Below are 24,027 nucleotides of genomic sequence, written 5' to 3' on the forward strand. Positions count from 1 at the left end.
GTGTCGGCGGCCAATAGACCCGGGCGGGTCCGTAATTGCGGACTGTATTATGGTCTGCAATTATGTCGATTTCTTACGGTCGTGTGCATGGGTCCTAAGGAAGAATTATAAAAGTTATTCTCAATCATGCATCATCAACTTATGCCATGTGCCCCAGGAAATTAATGACAGATTGATGTTGGGGATTAAACTTTTAGGGCAATATGGCTGCACGTTCTTACAACAGGTTGTCACTTGAATTAAACTCTCAGACACGGATAATAAAACAGCAATTTTGCTCAAATTTTAAAACCAATATGGCTCCGCTCTTGTAATAATGTTTACATTTAGAGTAACATTGGAAGAAATGTATCAATGTGATCACCCCAGAAAAGTTAAAAACACACAACCCCCCTAATGAGTTGTACAGTGTGGAACCAATTTACTAAGGCTTACAACCACTCTTGTACAATATCATATACAACTTGGCAATGTTCAGTATAATGTGTCGTATTATCCCCCAAAAAAAGCTGTGTTGGAGAATGCAGTTCAGACTACACTAATGCACACTAATTCATATACCGATCAGCAGTATGCCAGTCAAAAACATAATTTTATTTAGAGTAACAAAAATGATCTTTTTATATCTTTATTTATTTAACTTGTTCAATTTCAGTATTTCTCACAGTTGGGTCACATGGATGCATGATTTGTTCTATATACAATGCTTCAATCCTATTAGTTCTTGAAATATTTATTTGAACTGTTTCAGAATGGGTGTGAATGTGTTAGTAGCACTTTCATGTACCCATTACCTTAGGCCAAGAACAATAGGATGAAGTAAGTCAAAGACTTCCACTGCCGGCCCCGGTGTACCACCTACAATGCTGAATATCTATCTAGTAGCACTAAGAGGATAAGTTAGAGCGACAGCTTCACTTTAAAGAATTAGTAACTATTATAATGGCCCTCCAGTTAGTAGTAAGGCATTAAAGGAGACGAGATTAACTATATTCCCATGGGATTTGTTTTAGAGCATTTTAAAGTTTGATGAAACTGACCATGTAATAAAGGGAACTGTCTAGAACAATATTCTGAAAGGCACAGGAAAAACACAAGATTATACAAAGCAGTTATTTATGTTGACTTTGGATTTTTTCTTTTATTTACTGTCTTTGATGAATTTTACATTGTCCTTGTGATAACTTTTAGTTTCCTTCAGACTCTTTAGACATTGGAAGGGATTTATCAATGTGATTACCTCAGAAAATAAGTGTGAGTGCATTAAAAAAAAAAATGTGTTTGAAAAAAAAAAGCCCACCATCCCCCCTGACACTACTTGTACAGCGTGCAACCAACTTACTTACTGGCATTGTTCAATATCATGTGCCATATTTCCCAAAAGGATTGTTCTGTATTGGAGCATAGAGTGCACACTACACTACCAATTTTCCTTGCTGTTGTAGATTTAACTCTCAAATCCCTCCTTCTGCATGTTATAATGCCTACTTCTCCCAAACTGTCAATGACTTCCTCTTTGGGTCACTAAATTGTCTAAGTAACATGGGAGAGATTTATCAATAGTGTCGTAAGATGCATAAAGTTGGCGAAATGGCGTAAATTATGTTAGACAAAATCCTATTCCTTATGCCATCTCATGGCTGGCATACATATACACCAATAATGTCTGCCAAAAATGGAGCAAACCTGGTGCATTTTATATATCCTCTTAGCCACATAACTTTCTCTCAATACTTTCGTTGTTTCATAGTAGAGGACACGAAAAGATCTCCAGAAACTTTGGGGTCAAGTAGAGCTGCATGACTCTTGCCAAGTTTTTTCTTGGAATTAGACTTGTGCCTTATCTTCTTGATATGATTTTTCTTTTTTGTCTTGTTATGTTCTGAACTGCACTAGGCAGTATTCAGACACGACAGTTACTGTAATGATAGGGGTAGGGAAACGGACAAGTGAGCCCTAATCTACCCGCCACTCTGTCCCTGCCTACTTGCAACGACCCGCCCTAGGCGACTGGGTACAACTGGGCGGCGGTCCCTACGCTCAGTAAGTGCACGAGACAAACAGACAAGGGTACACAAGCTAAGGGAAATGGGGCAGTTGCCCACGGCAACACCGTGAGCAACAAGAGAGGTGAACGAGCCGAGTCAAACCAGGAGTGTACGAGGTAGCAAACGCAGAGCAGGAGAGTAGTCAGTAAGCCAGGGTCAGTATGCAGCAGGATCAAATAGTCAGAAGCTGTAGTAAGGCCAGGAAACCACACGAGAAGAATCACAAGCAAAGGAGGAACAGGAAAGGCAGGTATAAATAGACCGAGGGTGGGAGCTAGCTGAGTCTGGCCAGGCTGCGATAGGCTCTCCCACTCCTAAGCCTGCCAGCCTGAGTGGTGGAAGCTGGAGTCAGTCCCAGAGACATAGACTCAGGTGCCGACTGATTACCTATGGGAGTTAACCCCGAAGCTGTGCCTGGCAGATCCTTTACAGTACCCCCCCTTTTATGAGGGGCCACCGGACCCTTTCTAAGTGGACCTGGTTTATTGGGGAAACGAAGGTGGAACTTCCTGACCAATACCCCAGCGTGAACATCCCGGGCGGGTACCCAAGTCCTATCCTCAGGCCCGTATCCTCTCCAATGGACCAGGTACTGGAGGGAGCCTTGGACCATCTTGCTGTCCACAATCTTGACCACCTCGAATTCCACCCCCTCAGGGGTGAGAATGGGAACAGGAGGTCTCCTCGAGGGAGCCAAGGACGGGGAGCAGCGTTTAAGGAGGGAGGCATGAAACACGTCGTGTATTCGAAAAGATGGGGGCAACTCCAGTCGGAAGGAGACAGGATTGAGGACTTCAATGACCTTATACGGCCCAATAAACCAGGGAGCAAATTTCTTGGACGGGACCTTAAGGCGCAAGTTCCTAGACGATAACCACACCAGATCCCCGACCATAAACAAGGGGTTAGCAGAACGTCTTCTACCAGCCTGAGTTTTTTTGTACGCTCTGGGACGCCTCTAGGTTCTTCTGAACCTGGGCCCAGACTGTGCACAGTTCCCGATGAACGACCTCTACCTCGGGATTGTTGGAACTACCAGGTGAAACGGAGGAGAACCGTGGATTAAACCCAAAATTACAGAAAAAGGGGGAGACCCCTGATGAGTTACTGACCCAGTTATTAAGGGAAAATTCGGCGAGGGGAATGAATGAGACCCAATCAAATTGACAGTCAGAGATAAAACACCTTAAATATTGTTCTAGAGATTGATTAGTCCTCTCAACCACACGAGAAGAATCACAAGCAAAGGAGGAACAGGAAAGGCAGGTATAAATAGACCGAGGGCGGGAGCTAGCTGAGTCTGGCCAGGCTGCGATAGGCTCTCCCACTCCTAAGCCTGCCAGCCTGAGTGGTGGAAGCTGGAGTCAGTATCAGAGACATAGACTCAGGTGCCGACTGATTACCTATGGGAGTTATCCCCGAAGCTGTGCCTGGCAGATCCTTTACAGTTACCTTCTCAATTTTACATAGATTAATTATTTCAGGTAAAAAACACAGAAATATAAGTATAAGCCTGGTCTTACTGTCCCACCACATTCATTTTATTTCCCGTTTAATCAAAATTCATTTATAGTGTATAGCTTGACAACATTAAAACAACAGTCATTTTGGAATTGTGACACTTTAGAATAAGTTTGGGCTAGATACAATAATAACCACAATATGGTTAAGAGTAAAAGATACACTACCGTTCAGAAGTTTAGGATCACTTAGAAATTTTCTTATTTTTGAAAGAAAAGCACAGTTTTTTCAATGAAGATAACATTAAATTAATCAGAAATACACTCTATACATTGTTAATGTGCTAAATGACTATTCTAGCTGCAAACGTCTGGTTTTTAATGGAATATCTACATAGGTGTATAGAGGCCCATTTCCAGCAAACATCACTCCAGTGTTCTAATGGTACATTGTGTTTGCTAACTGTGTTGGAAGGCTAATGGATGATTAGAAAACACTTGAAAACCCTTGTGCAATTATGTTAGCACCGCTGTAAACAGTTTTGCTGTTTAGAGGAGCTATAAAACTGACCTTCCTTTGAGCTAGTTGAGAATCTGGAGCATTACATTTGTGGGTTCGATTAAACTCTCCAAATGGCTAGAAAAAGAGAACTTTCTTGTGAAACTCGACAGTCTATTCTTGTTCTTAGAAATGAAGGCTATTCCATGCGAGAAATTGCCAAGAAACTGAAGATTTCCTACAACGGTGTGTACTACTCCCTTCAGAGTACAGCACAAACAGGCTCTAACCAGAGTAGAAAGAAAAGTGGGAGGCACCGCTGCACAACTGAGCAACAAGACAAGTACATTAGAGTCCCTAGTTTGAGAAATAGACGCCTCACATGTCCTCAACTTCATTAAATAGTACCCACAAACCGCCAGTGTCAACATCTACAGTGAAGAGGCGACTCCGGGATGCTGGCCTTCAGGGCAGAGTGGCAAAGAAAAAGCCATATTTAAGACTGGCTAATAAAAGGAAAAGATTAATATGGGCAAAAGCACACAGACATTGGACAGAGGAAGATTGGAAAAAAGTGTTATGGACAGACGAATCGAAGCTTGAGGTGTTTGGATCACACAGAAGAACATTTGTGAGACACAGAACAACTGAAAAAATGCTGGAAGAGTGCCTGACGCCATCTGTCAAGCATGGTGGAGGTAATGTGATGGTCTGGGGTTGCTTTGGTGCTGGTAAAGTGGGAGATTTGTACAAGGTAAAAGGGATTTTGAATAAGGAAGGCTATCACTCCATTTTGCAACGCCATGCGATACCCTGTGGACAGCGCTTGATTGGAGCCAATTTCATCCTACAACAGGACAATGACCGAAAACACACCTCCAAATTATGCAAGAACTATTTAGGGAAGAAGCAGGCAGCTGGTATTCTATCTGTAATGGAGTGGCTAGCTGTAATGTCGGGGTAGGGAGACGGACAGGTGAGCCCTAATCTACCCGCCACTCGGTCCCTGAGGATCGTTTCCTGTTGGATGATCATAACTCACATTGGAACAAATAGAAACAAGATTATTCAACTGATGAACAACAGTCATTCGGATATGAAGTGAATAATGTGTCCCAATATTACATACTGATCATATTGTAAAGTAAGATTGCTGGGATGACACCTTTTCTTCATTACCTTCTTTGGAGACCCTAGAAAAATTCCCTTAAAAAATTCCCTTGAAAAATTCCTCTCTGTATATATATTTATGTCTATATATGTATTTGTGTTTACATGCTCTCGAGAATGCTCAGCATGTATCCTTTTCACTGTACTCATCAATAGAAGTATTGTACTGCCATATTATTTATTCTCACCACTGGCCAGTAAGATGTTAATATATTTTCTATGGATTCAATTTTTGCTGTGCACCTTTTTTTCACGTTCCCCCCTTCCCCCCTCCCCTCCCCCCCACCCCCCCCCCTCCCCCCCTTATTTCCCTGTTTCCACCTTCTACTTATATTCTTATATCCGAGTATATTAATCTCGGTCTTAGGGTATGTTCACACGGCCAAATTTCAGACGTATACGAGGCGTATTATGCCTCGTTTTACGTCTGAAAATAGGGCTGCAATACGTCGGCAAACATCTGCCCATTCATTTGAATGGGTTTGCCGACGTACTGTGCAGACGACCTGTAATTTACGCGTCGTCGTTTGACAGCTGTCAAACGACGACGCGTAAATTTACTGCCTCGGCAAAGAAGTGCAGGGCACTTCTTTGCCACGTAATTTGAGCCGTTCTTCATTGAAATCAATGAAGCACGGCTCAAGGTTTACGAGCGTCTCAGACGCCTCGTAAATTACGAGGAGGAGCTTTTACGTGTGAAACGAGGCAGCTGTTAACAGTCTGTCTTTTCACACGTAACTGCCTCTCAGCGTGTGAACATACCCTTACAATTTAATATCTATTTTTCTTTCACTTTTTATTTAAATTTAAATTTTTTAAATTTTTTATTTTCTAGTTGTTTTTTCAATCATTACCATATAGTTTATATATATTTATATAAATATGGATATAAATTAAAGTTCCTCTTATCACTACACCCTTTGCCTTAAATATATGCATACCGTTTAATGATAAATCCTTAATATCTATGATATCTGTCATGGTGTCTATAGTAAACTTCCCTTTGAGAGGGCCGTCCAAGGTTATCTTTGTTTATTTTCTTTGGGGATAGGTGCCATCTATCCAGAGATAGATCTGTTTGACTAGATACAGACCACATCTTTGGGGTTGCGCATGAGCCGGGATGCTGGACGCGTGGCTCGGTCCCCTCTCTTCTATACGCCCTTCTGCGCTTGCGCGATCTCCATGGAGACGCGTCTTTGGAGACGCGCGTGCGCAGTGGGGGCGTGATGACTGGCGGCCGAGCTCTCGCGGTCTATGCAACAATCTCGCGCATGCGCCGTGGACCACTGATGAGGATCGACACCCGGACCTTTGTTTTCTATCTCCTTCTGTTTCCGAGTGGTGGGACAATATAAAAGGGTGGACAGGATATAGTTTAGATCAGACCCCCTGAGGAAGCTGATACAGCGAAACGCGCGTTGGGGTGGCCTTTCACTGCTTGTGGATCACGACTTTCATCTTCCCTACCATGGGTGAGTGCACTCTCTCTGGCTCCACCGGGTGACTCCGGAGTAGTAGCCGTGCATACCTTGCACACTTTGCACACTTTGCATACAGAGTACAGTTATCTCTGGACTGGATGGCACTATGTACTACTATGTATTACTATTGGGGATCCTGTGTATGGCACAGTTATTGTTGACACTAAGGTCTTATGTTGTTTGCCCCCCTGAACATCAGCAGTGCTATTCAAACTACTAGGTGTGCATTCGAGTAAGTAGGTATTTTTCTTGGATGGCCTATCTTCCCTTTCCTGGGATAATATAGATACAGTAGTGTGAGCTGCAAATTTGACAGATAGCAGGTTGTTTCTTTACAAATAGTTTTCATTGTACTATACTTCTGTATGCTCCTCTGCCATTCATACCTTGTTACATTTATGTCCCCATGGTTACATACCTTCTGAGTGTGACCCACATGCATATTTCTTCTTTTTAGCAACCTCGCCATGTTTTTTATCTAATGATTCATGTAAATTATATGTAATAAAATTAGTTTTTGTATTGTATACATAGCATATGGACTCTTTTTTCTCGATATATGCCATGCTAGTAGCGAGTCTGCTATCTCGTGACTTTTTGGGGGTACCTTATACCAATGGTGGTTATACCCAACCAGTTATCTGTCCCTGTGAGACATCTGTTTATAACCGCCACTCGGTCCCTGTCTACTTGTACGGCTGTCCTAGGCGATGGCGTACAACTGGGCGACGGTCCCGACGCTCAATATGTGCACGACAGACAAACAGACAAGGGTACACAGAAGCTAAGGGAAATGGGGCAGTTGCCCACGGCAACACCGTGAGCAACAGGAGTAGTGAACGAGCCGAGTCAAACCAGGAGTGTACGAGGTACCAAATGCAGAGCAGGAGCGTAGTCCGTAAAGCCAGGGTCAAAATGAAGCAAGGTCAATAAATAATAGCAGGAGCAGCAGAGCCAGGAAACAGGAGACAATCACAGGCAAAGGACAAGCAGCAACTGAAGGTATAAATAGACTGAGGGCGGGAGCTAGAGCCGTCTGGCCAGGCTGTGATAGGTTCTTCCACTCCTCAGCCTCCCAGCCTGAGTGGTGGCAGATCGAGTCACTCTAGACCTAGGCACAGATGCAGACTGATTAACCACGGGCGTCGACACAGAAGCTGTGTCTGGCAGATCCTTTACAGTACCCCCCCTTTTATGAGGGGCCACTGAACCCTTTCTAGGTGGACCTGGCTTATTGGGGAACCGAAGATATAACCTCCTGAGCAATACCCCAGCGTGAACTTCCCGGGCGGGTACCCAAGTCCTCTCCTCAGGCCCGTATCCTCTCCAATGGACCAGGTACTGGAGGGAGCCTTGGACCATCCTGCTGTCCACAATCTTGGCCACCTCGAATTCTACCCCTTCAGGGGTGAGAACAGGGACAGGAGGTTTCCTCGAGGTAGCCAAGGACGGGGAGCAGCGTTTCAGGAGGGAGGCATGAAACACGTTGTGTATTTGAAAAGTCGGGGGTAACTCCAGTCGGAAGGTGACAGGGTTAAGGACCTCAATGACCTTGTACGGCTCTATATACCGGGGAGCAAATTTATTGGACGGGACTTTAAGGCGCAAATTTTTTGAAGACAGCAACACCAGATCCCCGACCACAAACAAGGGGTTAGCAGAACGTCTTCTATCGAACTGAGTCTTTTGTATGCTCTGGGACGCCTCTAGGTTCTTCTGAACACAGTGCACAGTTCCCGATGAACGACATCTACCTCGGGATTGTTGGAACCACCAGGTGAAACGGAGGAGAACCGTGGATTAAACCCAAAATTACAGAAAAAGGGGGAGACCCCTGACGAGTTACTGACCCGGTTATTAAGGGAAAATTCGGCGAGGGAAATGAAGGAGACCCAATCATATTGATAGTCAGAGATAAAACACCTTAAGTATTGTTCTAGAGACTGATTAGTCCTCTCAGTTTGGCCATTCGTTTCAGGATGGAAGGCCGAGGAGAAGGACAGATCAATCTCCAATTTTTTACAGAAAGCTCTCCAAAACAATGAAACAAATTGTACCCCTCTGTCAGAAACTATATTGACAGGAACCCCAAGGAGACGCAGGATGTGTTTGACAAACAAGGTAGCTAACGTCTTAGCATTGGGTAGTTTCTTGAGGGGCACAAAGTGGCACATCTTACTGAAGCGGTCTACTACAACCCACACCACCGACTTGCCTTGGGATGGAGGCAGATCGGTGATAAAATCCATGGAGATATGGGTCCAATGTCTCTGGGGATGGGCAAAGAACATAGTAAGCCTGCTGGACGGGACCTGGGAGTCTTGGACCTAGCACAAATTTCACAAGCAGCGACGTAGGCCTTAACATCTTTAGGCAACCAAGGCCACCAATAGTTTCTAGCAATGAGGTGCTTGGTACCCAGGATGCCTGGATGGCCAGATAGTGCAGAGTCATGATTTTCCCTGAGTACCCTTAGCCGGAATTACAGAGGAACAAACAGCTTGTTCTCAGGAAGGTTCCCGGGAGCTGAACCTTGATCAGCCGCAATTTCGGAGACTAAGTCAGAATCAACAGAGGAAATGATTATACCTGGGGGAAAAACACAAGCAGGATCTTCCTCCGAAGGAGGGCTGGCTATGAAGCTACGTGACAGTGCATCAGCTTTAATATTTTTAGACCCAGCCCTATAGGTGACCAAAAAGTTGAATCTAGTAAAAAACAACGCCCATCGAGCTTGTCTCGGGTTTAGCCTCCGGGCAGATTCTAGGAATGCCAGATTCTTGTGGTCGGTAAGGACAGTTACCTGGTGCCTAGCCCCCTCCAAGAAGTGGCGCCACTCTTCAAATGCCCATTTAATGGCTAAGAGTTCGCGGTTGCCAATGTCATAGTTACTCTCAGTGGGCGAAAACTTCCTGGAGAAGTAGGCACAGGGACGGAGATGGGTGAGGGACCTGGTACCCTGGGACAAGACAGCACCCACTCCCACCTCGGAGGCGTCAACCTCCACGATGAATGGCTCCATTTGGTTAGGCTGAATCAGCACTGGGTCCGAGATAAAGCACTTCTTAAGGACCTCAAAAGCCTGAGGCGCCTCCGGAGGCCAGAGGAGGAGATCAGCACCTTTGCGAGTAAGGTCTGTAAGAGGCTTAGCGATGACCGAGAAGTTAGCAATAAATCTCCTGTAATAATTAGCAAAATCAGGAAACACTGTAACGCCTTCAGGGAGGCAGGTTGAACCCATTCAGCCACAGCATGAACCTTGGCAAGGTCCATGCGGAATTCATTAGGAGTTAGGATTTGACCCAAAAATGGTATCTCCTACACCCCAAACACACATTTTTCGGTTTTAGCAAAGAGTTTGTTTTCCCGAAGGGCCTGGAGCACCTTCCTGACATGCTCAATGTGGGAGGACCAGCCCTTGGAAAACACAAGTATGTCATCAATGTACACTACAAGAATTACCCCCAGGTAGTCTCTTAAAATCTCATTTATTAAATTCTGCAAGACCGCGGGAGCATTACACAACCCAAAGGGCATGACGAGGTATTCGAAATGACCTTCGGGCGTGTTAAACGCAGTCTTCCACTCATCCCCCTCTCTGCTGCGGATAAGGTTATAAGCCCCCCGAAGATCAAACTTAGAGAACCATTGGGCCCCCTGAACCTGATTGAAGAGATCAGGAATCAAAGGAAGGGGATACTGGTTCCTTAAAGTGACCTTATTCAAGTTTCGGTAATCGATGCACGGTCTAAGACCACCATCCTTCTTCCCTACGATGAAAAAGCCAGCACCTACCGGAGAAGTAGAGGGGCGAATGTTACCCTTGGCCAGGCATTCCTGGATATACTCTCTCATGGCTTCACGTTCGGGACAAGAGAGATTAAATATCCTACCCTTAGGGAGCTTAGCTCCTGGTACCAAATCGATTGCACAATCGTATTCTCTATGAGGAGGTAACACTTCGGAGGCCTTTTTAGAAAAAACATCAGCGAAGTCCTGAATAAACTCCGGTAAAATGTTCACCTCCTCAGGGAGAGAAATAAAATTAACAGAAAAACATGACGCCATGCATTCATTACCCCATTTGGTAAGATCCCCAGTATTCCAGTTAAACGTGGGATTATGCATCTGCAACCGGGGAAGGCCTAAAACCAAATCGGACGATAATCCCTGCAACACCAGTACAGAGCACTGCTCCAAATGAATGGAGCCAATCATGAGTTCAAATACAGGGGTATGCTGCGTTAACCCCTTCCCGCTCCTTGACGTACTATTACGTCATGGCAGCTGTATCGTTCGCGCTCCATGCCGTAATAGTCCGTCTCGGGAGTAACGGCCGTTTCGGCCGTCCTCCCGACACATACAGGAGCTGTGACGCTGCTGTCTTGTTCAGCAGCTGTCACAGCTCCTACAGCGGGGACCGATCGCTGTGTCCCCGCTGATTAACCCCTTAAAAGCCGCGTTCTATAGAGATCGCGGCTTTTTAGGGGTTAAGCTGCCATCGCCGGCCTGCTACGCGATAGCGGCCGGCGATGATGACTATGGCAACCGGACACCAAACAATGGCGTCCGGCTATGCCATAGACGGAAGCCTAGTGGGTCCTGACAACGTCAGGACCCACTATGCTTGCTGTCAGTGAGTAGCTGACAGTTCTAATACACTGCACTATGCATGTAGTGCAGTGTATTAGAATAGCGATCAGGGCCTCCTGCCCTCATGTCCCCTAGTGGGACAAAGTAATAAAGTAAAAAAAAAGTAAAAAAAAGATGTGTAAAAATAAGAAAATAAAAGATTTAAAAGTATTAAAAGTAAAAATCCCACTTTTTCCCTTATCAGTCATTTATTATTAATAAAAATATATAAACAAACAAATAAACTATACATAATTGGTATCGCCGCGTCCGTAACGGCCTGAACTACAAAATTAGTTCATTATTTATCCCGCACGGTGAACGCCGTAAAATAAAATAATAATAAACCGTACCACAATAACAATTGTTTGGTCACTTCACCTCCCAAAAAATGGAATAAAAAGAGATCAAAAAGTCGCATGTACCTAAAAATGGTACTGATCGAAACTACAGTTCGTTACGCAAAAAATAAGTCCTTGCACGGCTTTATTGATTGAAAAATAAAAACGTTGTGGCTCTTAGAATAACGTAACACAAAAAGTACATGATTGTTTACAAAACGTATTTTATTGTGCAAACGCCATAAGACATAAAAAAAAACTATAAACATCTGGTATCGCCGTAATCGTATCGCTCCGCAGAATAAAGTGAATATGTCATTTATAGCGCACGGTGAAGGCTGTAAAAAAAAAGAAAAAAAAAAACAATAGTACGATTGCTGTTTTTTAGTCACCACGCCACCTAAAAATAGAATAAAAACTGATCAAAAAGCCGCATGCACCCCAAGAAAACTACAATGGATTCCTCAAGGGGTCTAGTTTCCAAATTGGGGTCACTTTTGGGGGGTTCCCAATGTTTTGGCACCACAAGACCTCTTCAAACCGGACATGGTGCCTAATAAAAAAGAGGCTTCAAAATCCACTAGGTGCTCCTTTGCTTCGGAGGCCGGTGATTCAGTCCATTACCGCCCGAGGGCCACATGTGGGATATTTCTCTAAACTGCAGAATCTGGGCAATACGTATTAAGTTGCGTTTCTCTGATAAATCCTTTTGTGTTATAAAAAAAATGGTATAAAGAGGATTTTCTGACAAAAAAAAAATGTAAATTTCACCTCTACTTTCTCTAAGTTTTTGTGAAACACCTAAAGGGTTCATAAACTTTCTACATGCTGTTGTGAATACTTTGAGGGGTCTAGTTTCTAAAATGGGGTGTTTGATAGGGGTTTCTAATATATGGGCCCCTCAAAGCAACTTCAGAACTGAACTGGAACATTAAAAAATAAATAAATGAGGCAATACTTCGCTTCTTACATTATACTGATAATGAGCTGTGCCCACCCCGAGATGACCCCAGTTTTGACCGTTTGTATAAACGGAGACCCCTATTAGACCGTTCCAGTGCCCGGTTTTCCCAAGCATACACCCCCGAGAAGTGTATTTCTATTGATGAGTCCCTGGTACATTTTAAAGGGAGGGTTCAATTCCGCGAGTACCTGCTGGGTAAGAGGGCAAGGTATGGCGTGAAGATGTATAAGCTGTGAGAGTGCATCAGGGTATACCTACAAATTTAGGATATATGAAGGAAAGGCCACCCCCAAACCAGACTGCATCCTGGACTACAATAGGTACATGGGAGGGATGGACTTGTAAGATCAAGCCCTGAAGCCCTACAGCGCCATGCGGTGTGGTATAAGAAGCTGGCCGGGCACATCATACAGATGGCATTGTACAATGCGTACGTGCTACGTCGATGTGCAGGCCAGACGGGAACTTTCCTGGAATTTCAAGAGGTGATTATCAAGAACCTAATCTTTAGGGACCACGAAGGGCGGGCACCCAGTACTTCTGGAAGCGAGGCCACACGCATCATACCAGGGCAACACTTTCCAGGAGAAGTTCCCCAAACTGGCAAGAAGGGAAAAAGTCAAAAGAGGTGCAAAGTCTGCTATAAGAGGGCGATAATGGATGACACAATATATCAATGTGACACGTGTCCCGAATAACCAGAGCTCTGTATGTAAGTGTTTTAAAATTTATCATACATCCCTTGGTTTATAATTTACCCCAATTTTACTTACCCTGATGCACTCCACACAGCTTATCCCCCCTCGTCTTTCCCCTCTGGGCCCTGCTGTGTGTCCAGGCAGCTGATAACAGCCACATGTAGGGTACTGCCATACCCGGGAGAACCCACATTACAGTTTATGGGGTGTAGGTCTCCGGTCAAAATGCTCACTACACCTCTAGATGAATGCCTTAAGGGTGTAGTTTTTAAAACGGGGTCACTTCTTGCGGGTTTCAACTGTACTGGTACCTCAGGGGCTTCTGCATACATGACTTCGCACTAGAAAATCCCCAGTAGGCCAAATGGTGGTCCTTTCCTTCTGAGCCCTCCCATGGGCCCAAACGGCAGTTTATCACAACAAATGGGGTATTGCGGCACTCAGAACAAATTGCGCAACAGAATGGGGTATTTTGTTTCTTGTGAAAATAAGAAATTTTCAGCCAAAACTACATATTATTTGAAAAAAATAATTTTGTTTTCATTCCCAGCCCAATTCAAATAAGTTCTGTGAAAAAACTATGGAGTCTAAATTGTCACATTACCCATAAATGAATTCCTTGAGGGGTGTAGTTTCCAAAATGGGGTCATTTGTGGTGGGTTTCTATTGCTTTGATACCTCTGGGGCTCTGCAAATGCCACATGGCACCCGAAAACCAATCCAGCAAAATCTGTACTCCAAAGAACACACAGCGCTCCTTTCCTTCTGAGCCCTCCCATGGGCCCAAACGGCAGTTTATTGCCACAAATGGGGTATTTATGCACTCAGGAGAAATTGGGCAACAAAATTGAGTATTTTGTTCCCTGTGAAAATAAGAAATTTTGGTAAAAAATTACATCTTATTGGAAAAAATGTCATTTTTTTAATGTCACAGCCCAATTGAAATAGGTGCTGTGAAAAAACTGTGTAGTCAAAATGCTAACAACAACCATAAATGAATTCCTTGAGGGGTGTAGTTTCCAAAATGGGGTCACTTTTGGTGGGTTTCCATTGCTTTGATACCTCTGAGGCTCTGCAAATGCGACATGGCACCCGAAAACCAATCCAGCAAAATCTGGACTCCAACAAACATATAGCGCTCCTTTCCTTCTGAGCCCTCCCATGGGCCCAAACGGCAGTTTATCACCACAAATGGGGTATTGCCACACTAAGGACAAATTGGGCAACAAAATGGGGTATTTTGTTCCCTGTGAAAATAAGAAATTTTGATCACAAATGACATTTTATTGGAAAAAATTACATTTTTTTCATTTCAGAGCCCAATTCAAATACGTGCTGTGAAAAAACTGTGCGGTCAAAATGGTAACAACAAACCTAAATGAATTCCTTGAGGGGTGTAGTTTCCAAAATGGGGTCACTATTGGGGGATTCCTACTGTTTTGACACCTCAACACCTCTTCAAACCTGGCATGCTGCCTAAAATATATTCTAATAAAAAAGAGGACTCCAAATGCACTAGGTGCTTCTTTGCTTCTAGGGCTTGTGTTTTAGTCCACGAGCGCAGTAGGGCCACATGTGGGACATTTCTAAAAGCTGCAGAATCAGGACAATACATATTTAGTAGTGTTTCTCTGGTAAAACCTTCTGTGTTACAGAAAAAAAAATGAATAAAATTGAAATTCAGCAAGAAAAATGAAATTTGCTAATTTCACCTCCACTTTGCTTTAATTCCTGTGAAATGCCTGAAGGGTTAAAAAAACTTTCTAACTGCTGTTTTGAATACTTTGAGGGGTCTAGTTTTTAAAATGGGGTGTTTTATCAGGGTTTCTAATACATAGGCCCCACAAAGCCACTTCAGAACTCAAGAGGTACCTTAAAAAAAAGGCTTTTGAAATTTTCTTAAAAATATGAGAAATTGCTGTTTATGTTCTAAGCCTTGTAACGTCCAAGAAAAATAAAAGAATGTTCAAAAAACGATGCCAATCTAAAGTAGACATATGGGAAATGTGAACTAGTAACTATTTTGGGTGGTATAACCGTCTGTTTTACAAGCAGATGCATTTAAAATTCTGAAAAATGCAATTTTTTCAACATTTTCTATAAATTTTGCAATTTTTCACCAATAAACACTGAATATATCGACCAAATTTTACCACGAACATGAAACCCAATGTGTCACGAGAAAACAATCTCAGAATCGCTTGGGTAGGTTTAAGCATTCCGACGTTATTACCACATGAAGTGAAATATGTCAGATTTGAAAAATGGGCTCTGAGCCTTAAGGCCAAAACTAGGCTGCGTCCTTAAGGGGTTAAATAACCATTAGCAAGTGGAGTGGAGTCGATACCCACTACCGGGACAGGTTTAGGCAAATCAATCAATGGCATAGCTAGAGACATAGCAAATTCCACAGACATAATATTAGCAGAAGACCCTGAATCCACGAAGGCACTGCCGGTGGCAGACCTACCTTCAAAAAAGACCTGAAAGGGAAGCAAGATCTTATCAGGTTTCATATTTATGGGAAAAACCTGTGCGCACAAGGGACCTCCCCGATGATCACTTAGGCGCGGAAGTTCTTCCGGCTGCTTATTCTTACGCCTAGGACAGTTGGTCACTTGATGCTTGTCATCCCCACAGTAGAAGCAGAGACCATTCTTCCTGCGGAGCTCACTACGTTGTTGGGGAGACACGGAGGCCCCGAGTTGCATGGGTTCATCCGAGTCTTCCGTGGAAGAACGAAGCAGCGGAACCTCGGGAGCCATCATGGGGGAGCCGGAGGAGAAAGCACGAAAACGTTTAAGTCGTCGTTCCCTGAGACGTCGGTCAATACGTACCGCTAAAGCCATAACCTGATCTAAGGAGTCAGAAGAGGGATAGCTAACTAACAGGTCTTTTAGGGCGTTCGACAGACCCAATCTAAACTGGCACCTCAAGGCAGGGTCATTCCACCGAGAAGCTACACACCACTTCCTAAAGTCAGAACAGTACTCCTCAATGGGTCTCTTACCCTGACGTAAGGTCACCAGCTGACTCTCGGCAACGGCAGTCTTGTCAGTCTCGTCATAAATGAGTCCGAGAGCAGAAAAGAAAAGATCAACAGAGGAAAGTTCAGGGGCGTCAGGAGCCAAGGAGAAGGCCCATTCTTGGGGCCCGTCCTGGAGCCGGGACATAATTATACCCACTCGCTGGCTCTCAGAACCTGAGGTGTGGGGCCTTAGACGGAAATAGAGCTTACAACTCTCCCGAAAGTAGAAAAAAGTCTTCCGGTCCCCTGAGAACCGGTCAGGCAACTTGAGGTGGGGTTCAAGAGGTGAGGTGGGGGGCACTACCAGGGTGGCATCATGCTGGTTGCCACTCTGAGCCAGGGCTTGGACCTGTAGGGAGAGACCCTGCATTTGCTGAGCCAGGGTCTCAAGGGGGTCCATAGTTGTGTCAGGGACCAGGGTAGAAAAGGTATATGGGCCTGTGATTATGTAATGTCGGGGTAGGGAGACAGACAGGTGAGCCCTAATCTACCCGCCACTCAGTCCCTGCCTATTTGCACGGCCCGTCCTAGGCGACGGAGTACAACTGGGCGACGGTCCCTACGCTCAATATGTGCACGACAGACAAACAGACAAGGGTACACAGAAGCTAAGGGAAATGGGGCAGTTGCCCACGGAAACACAGTGAGCAACAGGAGTAGTGAACGAGCCGAGTCAAACCAGGAGTGTACGATGTACCAAATGCAGAGCAGGAGCGTAGTCAGTAAAGCCAGGGTCAAAATGAAGCAAGGTCAATAAATAATAGCAGGAGCAGCAGAGCCAGGAAACAGGAGACAATCACAGGCAAAGGACAAGCAGCAACTGAAGGTATAAATAGACAGAGGGCGGGAGCTAGAACCGTCTGGCCAGGCTGTGATAGGTTCTCCCACTCCTCAGCCTCGCAGCCTGAGTGGTGGCAGATCGAGTCACTCTAGAGCTAGGCACAGATGCAGACTGATTAACCACGGGTGTCGACACAGAAGCTGTGTCTGGCAGATCCTTTACACCAGCGCAGTCACCAGATCTCAACCCCATAGAGCTGTTGTGGGAGCAGCTTGACCGTATGGTACGCAAGAAGTTCCCATCAAGCCAATCCAACTTGTGGGAGGGGCTTCTGAAAGCATGGGGTGAAATTTCTCCCGATTACCTCAGCAAATTAACAGCTAGAATGCCAAAGGTCTGCAATGTTGTAATTGCTGCAAATAAAGCATTCTTTGACGAAAGCAAAGTTTGAAGGAGAAAATTATTATTTCAAATAAAAATCATTATTTCTAACCTTGTCAATGTCTTGACTATATTTTCTAGTCATTTTGCAACTCATTTGATAAATTTAAGCACAAGTTTTCATGGAAAACACAAAATTGTCTGGGTGACACCAAACTTTTGAACGGTAGTGTATGTCAACTAAAATACATAATTTGCTTTGTAACATCCATGGCCGTGGACCGGCGGGACTACTCACCCATCAACGGCCACAGCCATGGTCTGGTGAGTGCTGGCCTGCAGCTCCTCCCCAGCGCTCACTTCCGCTCCACTCTGCTTTGTCCCGTAGGGTGCGCGCGCATGCTCGAGCCTGGCCTTAAAGGGCCAGTGCGTGCACATGTAAAACATCATTAATTAGCCCATGATCACCCTGGACTATAAGAAGGGCTCTGCCCATTTACTCCTTGCCTGAGCATTGTTCGTATTCCTGTTAGTCTTGCAAATGGTTGCTTAGTGTTATCCTGTTCCCGTTGTTCGCGTGCCCTGCTACCTGTATCCTGTATCCCATGTTGTAGTTGTTCCTCTGCCCGCTATAGTGTTGGAGTCGACTTCTGCCATCGGTCATGTCTGCTGTGTTATACCACGTCTGGTATCATCTGTCTTATCTGCATCACCTGCCGCCTAGATCTTATCTGTGCCTAGCCATTGCTACTGTCTGGACTATCACAGGTACCCTTGTGCTTGGACTATATACATATTGACTTGGTTCACTTTAGTTTGGCCAGCTGCCATCCCGCTACAGCGGTGCGGCCCAGTGGGTCCACACACCCACAGATTGTGACACGGTTATTTCTATGTTCCTCATAATCGGGAAGTATAAAGTAGTTTCACAGGCTGTCACGGTCATCTGTATGTTACAGGCAGCCAACATTTCACTGTAATGGTTGGGATCGGAGTTAACTCCGATCCTGGCCGTTTTAACATATAGATGCCGTGGTCAATAGCTACCTTGCCATCTAAGCTGTTAAAAAGATGGGAGGCACTCTGTTATCCTATCCCCTCCTGTGATGCAATTGCTGGATGCTGATGGTTGTGATGGCAGCCTGGGGGTCTAATAGAGGCCCCAAGTTCTGTCATGTTCTTGCAGGGCTTAACCCGTTAGTGACCGCCAATACGCCTTTTCACAGCGGCCACTAACGGCCTTTATTCTGATGCATATGCCTTTTTACCGCACTGCATCAGGATAAAGTAAACAGAGCAGCGAGCCGTCAAATCTCTGGCAGCTGAGGGCTGGGGGCGTCCCTGCTCTGCCGTGTGAGATCGATATAAGTATCGATCTCACCCGTTTAACCCCTCAGATGCGGCGCTCAATAGCGAGCACTGCATCTGAGTGGTTTTGGAGAGAGGGAGGAAGCTCCCTCTCTCTCCCACCGACACCCGGCGATACGATCGCCGAGTGTCTGTGTCTCCAATGGCAGCCGGGGGCCTAATAAAGGCCCCCAGGTCTGCCTGGAGCGAATGCCTGCTAGATCATGCCGGAGGCATGACCTAGCAGATGCCTGTCCGTTATAAACGGACAGGCAGTAATACACTGCAATACAAAAGTATTGCAGTGTATTATAATAGCGATCGGAGAATCGCATATTAAAGTCCCCTAGTGGGAATAGTAAAAAGGTAAAAAAAAAGTTTAATAAAGTTAATTAAAAAAAAATGTGAAAAAAAATGAAAAACCCAGCTTTTCCCCTTACAAAATGCTTTACTATTAAAAAAACAAAATAAAGTAAAAAAGTTACACATATTTGGTATCGCCACGTCCATAACGACCCCGACTATAAATCTATTAAATTATTTAACCCGCACGGTGAACGCCGTAAAAAATGTAATAAAAAACTATGGAAAAATTGCTGTTTTCTGTGAATCCTGACTTTAAAAAAATGTGATAAAAAGTGATCAAAGAGTCGCATCTACTCCAAAATGGCACCAATAAAAACTACAAGTCTTCCCGCAAAAAAAAGCCCTCATACAACCGCATCGGCAAAAAAATAAAAAACGTTACGGCTCTTCAAATATGGAGACACAAAAACAAATAATTTTGAAAAAAAAGCGTTTTTACTGTGTAAAAGTAGTAGAACATACAAAAACTATACAAATTTGGTATCGTTGCAATCGTGACAACCCGCTGAATAAAGTTATTGTGTTATTTATATCACAAGGTAAACGGCGTAGATTTAAGACGCGAAAAAGAGTGGCGAAATTTCAGGTTTTTTTCTATGCCCCCCCAAAAACAGGTTAATAAAAGTTAATAAATAAATAATATGTCCCCCAAAATGGTGCTATTAAAAAATACAATTTGTCCCGCAAAAAACAAGACCTTATACAGCTATGTTGATGCAAAAATAAAAAGGTTATAGCTCTTGGAATGCGACGATGGAAAAACGTAAAAAATGGCTTGGTCAGGCTGGTCATTAAGGGGTTAAAAGGAGCTGGTAAATACTTTGCAATACATACTTTAGGTATTGCTGTGTACTGTACCAGCAGTCAAAAAAACACTTGTTCAAGTGCACAGGAGGGACTGAAAATTTTTTCAATAATTGTCCAAAAAAAATAAAATATTAAAAGGAAAAAAATACCTTCTTTCCATTTTTTCCCTAATGTAATATAAAAAAATAAACATAAGCGGTATCACCGGGTCCATAAAACTCAGAACTATTACAATATAAAAAAAATTTAACCCGTCCTGAATGCCGTAAAAGTTTTTTGTTTTTTTTAAAAACCAACAGAATTGCTGTTTTCTGCTCCCCGAAAAATAGAATAAAGAGTGATCAAAAAGACCTCACACCGCTCCATCGACAGAAAAATAACAAAAGATATGGCTCTCAGAATATGGCGACTCAAAATATTTTTTTTACAAATTAATTTTTCTTTGTTAAAGAGGCTCTGTTACCAGATTATAAGTGCCCTATCTCCTACATAATGTGATCGGCGCTGTAATGCCCATAACAACAGTAGTTTTTGTTTTGAAAAACGATAATTTTTGAGCAAGTTATGAGCAATTTTAGATTTATGCTAATTAGTTTCTCAATAAACAACTGGGCGTGTTTTTACTTTTTACCAACTGGGCAGTGTACAGAGGAGTGTATGACGCTGACCAATCAGTGACCAATCAGCGTCATACACTTCTCATTATTCCAGCCCAGGTTCTTTCACTGCACAATCACACTGTAACAATAGGCTGGAACAATGAGAAGTGTATGACGCGGATTGGTCACTGATTGGTCAGCGTTATATACTCCTCTGTACAACGCCCAGTTGGTAAAAAGGAAAAACACGCCCAGTTGTCTATTAACCCCTTCAGGACTGAGCCTGTTTTGGCCTTCAGGACGAAGCCGATTTTTCAAATCTGACATGTGCCAATTTATGTGGTAATAACTCCGGAATGCTTTTACCTATCCAAGTGATTCTGAGATTGTTTTCTCGTGACATATTGTACTTTATGTTAGGGAAAAAATTTGGTTGATAAATTCAATATTTATTTGTAAAAAACACCAAGATTTAGAGAAAATTAGCAAAAATTAGCATTTTTTGGAAATTTAAATGTATCTACTTGTAAAACGGATAGTAATACCACACAAAATACTTACTAGTTTATATTTCCCATATGTCTACTTTATGTTTGCATCATTTTTTGAACATTCTTTTATTTTTCTAGGATGTTACAAGGCTTAGAACTTTAGCAGCAATTGCTCATATTTTCAACAAAATTTCAAAAGCCTATTTTTTCAACTTCTCTGTGTTGACGGCACACGCCAGGAACAGGCGTCTTTTGTTCACCTCCAACTTGGAAGGTCTAAACTTCTTGCCACTGCAAGAATGTTTTAAACAGGATACCCCTTGCCACTGCAAGCATGCTCAAATTAATGAGCTTTTTTCTTCATACAAATCGACAGCGACACTGATCTTTAGACAGCTGACTCTGAATCTGAAAGCAGCTGCTTTTTTTACCTATCTCCCCTGAAGAACTGCTTGGTCAGCAAAGAAACGCGTTGGGAGAAATATTCATTCATCATCTACTGTTTCAGGAGAAGCCTCATAACCAGCCTTGGACACATTCACCAAAAGGACTACCAATTGAAAACAAGGGGTAGGAGGGCAACTGCCCCAGGTCTTTTACTTTATCTGTACCTGTATATGTGGTCCTTGCAAAAGGAAGGACTTTTGGATAAACCTCCTGAAAAAAGTATTCTTAACATACTACAATATTAGGAAACCTTATCAAGGTGGACTGATTTCTTGCTGTCTTCAGAAGTTTGATTTTGACATAAATCATTGAATATATATGAGAATCTGCATGCAGTACTGGCATATGATATCCTCACTTTTTGATATATTGTTTGTTATATATTTTAAACAAGCTCAGTAAAAGTTATATTTTATTACTCCGGATCTATTTTTCTTTTTTCTAATATTACGGAGAACGAGTTTATCTCTATCCAGGTGGGTAATACACAATACCACGAATACATAATTGAAGCCTATTTTTTCAGGGACCAGTTCAGATCTGAAGTGGCTTTGAGGGCCTTATATATTAGAAAGTCCCCATAAATCACCCCATTTTGAAAACAGCAGCCCTCAAAGTATTCAAAACAGCATTCAGAAAGTGTTTTAACCCTTTAGGCGTTTCACAGGAATTAAAGCAATGTAGAGGTGAAATTTACACATTTCATTTTTTTTTTTAGAAAATTCATTTGTAATACATTTTTTCTGTACCACAGAAGGTTTTACCCAAGAAGTGCAACTCAATATTTTTTGCCCAGATTCTGCAGTGTTTAGAGATATCGCACATGTGGTCCTAGTGCGGTAATGGACTGAAACACCGGCCTCAGAAGCAAAGGATTTTGGGGCCTCCTTTTTTTAGAATATATTTTAGGCACCATGTCAGGTTTGAATAGGTCTTGTGGTACCAAAACAGTAAAGACCCCCCAAAAGTGACCCCATTTTGGAAACTATACCCCTCAAGGAATTTATCTATGGGTATAGTTAGCATTTTGAACCCACAGTTTTTTTGCTACATTTATTTGAATTAGTATGTGAAGATGAAAATCTACTTTTTTTGTGAAAAAACGTAGACATTTTTACAAGGAATAAAGTAGAAAAAACACCCCAACATATGTAAAGCAATTTCTTCCGATTATAGCAATACCCCATATGTGGTAATAAACTGCTGTTTGGACCAACAGCAGGCCTCAGAAGAGAAGGAGCACCATTTGGATTTTGGATTTCTGATTTTGCTGGAATAGTCTTCAGTGCCGTGTCGCGTTTGCAATGCACTGGAGGGATGAAAACCGTGGAAACCCCCCAATAGTGACCCCATTTTGGAAACTACACCACTCGATGAATTTTACTAGGGGTAAAGTTAGCATTTTGACCCCACAGTTGTTTTGCTGAATTCATTGGAATTAGTCTGTAAAGGTAAAAATCTACTTTTTTTCTGTAAGAACGTAGACATTTTTAATTTTTACAAGGAATAAAGGAGAAAAAGTACCCCAACATTTGTATAACAATTTATCCTGATTACGTAAATACCCCATATGTGGTAATAAACTGCTGTTTGGACCCACACCGGGGCTTAGAAGGAAAGGACCGCTATTTGGCTTTTGCAGCTCAAATTTAGCTGGAATCGTTTTTGTCGAATTTGCAAAACCACTGAGAGACCGAAACAGTGGAAGCCCCCCAAAAGTGACCCCATTTGGGAAACTACACCACTTAAGGAATCTATCTAGGGGTATAGTGAGCATTTAGGCCCCACACGTCTTTTGCAGAATTTATTAGAATTAGGCCGTGAAAATTAATATCAACATTATTTCCACTAAAATGTTGAATTTTTTAAATTTCACAAAGGATAAAGGAGAAAATGCACCCCAATATTTGTAAAGCAATTTCTCCAGAGTACGGCTATACCCCACATGTGGTCATAAATGTTTTTTCCTTAGAAAGTAATTAACCCTTTCTGAACTGATCCATGTTTTGCTTTTTCTTTTTCGTTTTTCCTCCCCGCATTCCGAGAACCACAACTTTTTTATTTTTCCGTCAATAGAGTGGTGTGAGGGCTTATTTTTTTGCGGGATGAGCTGTAGTTTTCATTGGTACCATTTTTTGGTACATAAGACTTTTTGAGCACATTTTATTACATTTTTTGCTAGAGCCAAGGTGACCAAAAAACTGTGATTTTGCAGTTTAAAATTCTTTATCTTTCACGGCGTTCACCGTGCGAGTTCAATAGTGGTATATTGTAATAGCTTGGACTTTTACGGATGCAGCGATACCAATTTTGTGTATTTTTTTACATTACTTTAGAGAAAAAATGTGAAAAGGGTTTCTTTTTGGACTTTAAATATTTATTAAATTTTTTCCACTAATAATAACTATTTACTTTTGTTTTTACACGTTTTATTAGTCCCCCTAGGAGACTTGAACCAGCAATCATTAGGTCACTGGTAGAATA

This window comes from Rhinoderma darwinii, chromosome 2, assembly GCF_050947455.1.
Source record: "Rhinoderma darwinii isolate aRhiDar2 chromosome 2, aRhiDar2.hap1, whole genome shotgun sequence".
Lineage (NCBI taxonomy): Eukaryota > Metazoa > Chordata > Amphibia > Anura > Rhinodermatidae > Rhinoderma > Rhinoderma darwinii.